Below are 4,674 nucleotides of genomic sequence, written 5' to 3'. Positions count from 1 at the left end.
TACACTTAGCGCTCAGTGATGTTCATCTCGCCTTATTCTGGGTCCGAATAAAACATCAGATCATGCACAGACTATCCTGTCTCTTTGAATTTAAATCTATATTTATTCACACCGGCTCTTGAAACCTCTATGTGAACACACTTGCCCAAAAAAGTGCGGGGGACGAATTGAGGTGACATTAAAAGTGGGGTGGGGGCACGTCCCCCGCGTAATCTACGCCCCTGCTTTCAGGACAAGGAAGCTGTGATAAATCAGGCTACATCCGAGACAACAAGAACATACTCTAATGGGTCTTACTGGGCTTAATGTATAGCAACAGCAATAAATATTGACTCAGATTGTTCAGCAGTTGGCTCACAGAAAGGTTTTGTAAGGTTTCTCTGAAAGAGGAAGTGATGATGCTGAAGTACCTTGAGACAGTGATGACACCACAGCACAGTCGCAAGGAAAATCAAATAGAGCCCCACAGAGATCATGATGACTGCAGGCAGCGGGAGGGAAACGGTCCACACAGGAACAGCCTGGCAGGAGATGGAAACATCACTAAATTTCATTACACATTGGTATAGCTTATGGAAAAATAAGCATGACTTTGTATCTTGAATAAGTGTTTATTACCTTTTCAGAAAATGAAATTTTTTATTTTCAAATTGATTTCTCACACCTTTATAGTCAAGTCACTTTTATTTATATAGCACTTTTAACAATACAGATTGTGTCAAAGCAACTGAACAGCATTAATTAGGAAAATAGTGTGTCAATAATGCAAAATGACAATAGTAAACACTCATTTTTCAGTTAAAGACAGTTCATCATTGAATTCAGTGATGTCAACATCCAGCTCAGTTTAAATAATATCTTTGCAATTATGTCAACGATAACGCTGGAAATGAAGTGTCCCCAACTAAGCAAGCCAGAGGCGACAGCGGCAAGGAACCAAAACTCCATCGGTGACAGAATGGAGAAAAAACCTTGGGAGAAACCAGGCTCAGTCGGGGGGCCAGTTCTCCTCTGACCAGACGAACCAGCAGTACAGAAAAATCAATTTAAGACGTAATAAAACAGACAATGAACACTATTAACAGCAATTAATATGATGCAATCAAACTTATAGCAAAATGTGGTAGTTCTGTATGTTGTTTCAGGGTTGGCATCATCTGAGGTCCTCTGAGGGGTTGGCATCATCTCTTCTCAGGTGTTCTGGATCCAGACTGAAGCTTGTGTGACATCCCGTGGCAAAAAACAGAGAAACAAATAGAGACATAATTAGCGTAGCTGCTGTTCCAGTACTGAATGTACTGTACTTATTGTAGAGTTAACAAAAGTTATCATTTGCATTGTAATTTCCAAGCGGATGCCATAAATGTCAGTAGACAGGAACATTTTAGCGGTACATTCATAAATTTGTACGACCTTACCTTCAGGCTGTGAAATACTTCCGGAAGACAGAAGACAACGAGCGCAGTGCTGAAAACATACGGTCTATCTATTCTCATGCAAAGTTCCTTTTCTTTCTTTGCTTAGAAATCTGAGGTCATTAAAATTACACTGATATGATAGGTTGATAAGTATAGATATATTTCTGTCATGACAACTCTTGGAGGGATTGGCATGGTAATGTACATGACAATGTTAATGTATTTGGTCTTAGCAGAATAGATCTGCTACGCTGCTGCAGAGCAAGTACTGAGACTTGCTACTGCCAATACATCCACAACATGCTGCTGAGAGTATGTAAGAAATATTGCTGCTGCAAATATAACAAATGAAATAACCCCATATAGCATACATGAATCACCTCGTAGCAGATCTATAAAGGTGGAGCTGGGGAAGGTGGAGGGTTTCTGAAGCAAGCTGCAACTGCTAAGGCAAGCCCTAGTCATATATTTGAATGTTGAGCAGCTAGCTCATTGGCTACCGATACAGGAGAGAACCAATCAGCTGTGCCATGTGATAATGATGTCATTAGGTCAGATTGAGTTAGACCTATCCGCACCATCTAGAGTTTCATGCCAGAACTCTGCATGTTAGTAGATAAACATATTTGAAACTGTTACTAAATAGATCTGGCTATGTACTTCTGTAGTTTGAATGATACATTTGCATGGTTTGACATACGTTAACCTGAACATTGTATAAAAAGTAGTAACTTTAGGCCCAGAGTTTCCAAGTTGGGGGTGTGTCAGGGAATAAGCATATCAGATGCAATGAATTCAGCATCTGTATTGATGACTTATTTGCTAAAATGAAGTAATTTTATATAATATATACTTTAATTTACAATAAAACTAAATTGCATGTACAAAATATCATTGTGTTGTACAATTACGATAGAAAATATACTATGATTCAATTCACAGAACCTTTGTTATTTGAATAAAAACATAACAAATGCAAAACACACCTTAAGTAAATTTTTTTCATCATGTTTTAGAAGTGGTGTTGAAAAATCTTGCTGAATTTTATGTTGTACATTGCCATCTTGCTCTGACCAAAGTGACTTTAAATGCATCTCACGTCGTAATTACTTCCCAACTCGTAAGTACAAATTTCCCAAGAAGACTTGAACACAGTGGAAGAGAGGCTCTCAGGAACATGCGTAAATGTCATATCCTTTTGATTTTCCTGGGAAAAAACACCCTGAGTCCTTAAAAATTAGTCTATATGCTTCCACAGACAACCTAAGAAGCCGGGGAAGGTCTAGTTTTTAAAATGTTGTTCAATAAAAAAGCAATTAATACATGAAAATTCTTACATATGTAACTTATATAGATTATGTAGTTAAAGACTGTTCACAACAAGAACGATAACTATTTTAATGTTCACACCAAAGCTCTTTAAAGTCTGATGGATTCTGATTAACTGTAAATGTTTTTATCATTCATCACCTGGAAAACATAATTGATTCCAACTGTTGACTTCACTATTCCCACAACATTAGAATGATTATTTAAAATGTAATTATAGTTGTTGTCCTTGGTGTGAATTGGCATTAACATGTACTGATTTCAAACATGGGCACGTTCACCCTCTGTAGGTTTAGAGGTAATCGATTTTGCTAGATCGGTCATCTGTGATGAGTTCTGAGATCATGTTATTACTTTAATACAATGCAAAATTGCAAAATTTGATCAATGCTTTTATTCATTTATTCATTGGTGCTTTGGAAATTGTAGAGTTATGTGGAATGTTTCTTTAAGTCACGGGCTTCCAAGGAAGTGAGGTCAGGAGTCCCAGGTTGAGGGGAGAGCACGCAGTTGTTGAATAAACTAACCAAGCTTGTATTTGTGCCTGTCATCAAAAGTCTACAGAAATATTTCAAAAAAGCATTGTTTTTACATAGTTATTGCTACTGGACACACCTCAACAGAAGTATTTCAATTATGAAACAGGTTTGGCTTCCTGGAATCAAGTTCAGCACACTGTTAAAATTATTTGTGTGAAATTACATTATATTCTAGGTTAATAATTGCATTAGTTTCACAGTAATTTCACAGTGGGGCTTCTCTTGTATCAAACTGAACTCTCAGAAATTTCTTGTAATCAAACAGCATCATACTGTGTTTCTGGAGTGCATATGTACGAAGGCACCCAGAATGCAATGCAGCATGAATAGTTCATGCTGTAGAGTTTTATTTTTTTAAATGGTTTTATTTGTGCTACTGAACTTGTTTTTGTTTCACTTTTAACAGTTTGTGTTGTTTGTTTATTTTGTAATTTTGGTTTATGTTATAAGTGTTGTTTTTATTTGTGAGTGTTGTTGTGTTTTGTGTATCGAGTATTGATGTCACTTCTTTCAAATACATTATCTCAGCAGTTGCTTCACTAATGTGAAAGATCCATCCACAAACAGTTATAAAATAAGTTATTGATTAATCTTTAGACTTAAATCTAAAATAAAATCTTCATGTTCATGCTCAGAATTGTTTGACTATATTAAAGTCAGACAACAAGATTCGATCGGTGAACGCCTCACATTACCAGATAATCCGCGCCGAACATCGGGAGCGATCGAGGGGCTCGACAAGATTTTTGCTCCGATTCTCGGAAGGGGGAAATCGGGGCTAAATCGGGCTAAAAATCCTGTAGTGTGAGCCAGGCTTTACGGGCTCAAAAACCTGCCTGGAACGCAGCAGAAGGCGGGGCTTCCTGCTATTGAGCGGCCATGTTAAGTGTTGCATTTTCCCCCATTCAAGTCAAGTCAAGTCAAGTCTGCTTTATTGTCAATTCTTCCACATGTACAGCACATACACACAGAGTTCAAACTATTCAAAACTATAGTAGACACGTCTTGGGTATTCTACAGTCTTTGGTAATCCCATAATTTATTTGTACTCATTGCATTTAAAGGGGTCATATGATGCTATTTTAAAGATCATTATTTTGTGTATTTGGTGTAACAGAATATGTTGACATGCTTTAATGTTCAAAAAACACATTATTTTTCAAATACTGTACATTATTGTAGGTCCTCTATGCCCCGGCTCTCTCAAACATGACGTTTTCAACAAAGCCCCCTCCTTTGACACACGCAGTCTGCTCTGATTGGCCAGCTGACCCAGTGCATTGTGATTGGCCGAACACCACAAGCACGCTTCGGAAATGTAATGCCCCTTACCATAATCGTCTTACTTAATAATGTCGTTAGTTTTACCATCAGTTCAAGCCTGAAAG

Source organism: Sinocyclocheilus grahami, unplaced genomic scaffold (assembly GCF_001515645.1).
Source record: "Sinocyclocheilus grahami isolate Dianchi unplaced genomic scaffold, SAMN03320097.WGS_v1.1 scaffold9.1, whole genome shotgun sequence".
In the NCBI taxonomy this organism is placed as follows: Eukaryota; Metazoa; Chordata; class Actinopteri; order Cypriniformes; family Cyprinidae; genus Sinocyclocheilus; species Sinocyclocheilus grahami.
This window is presented reverse-complemented; position numbering follows the sequence as displayed.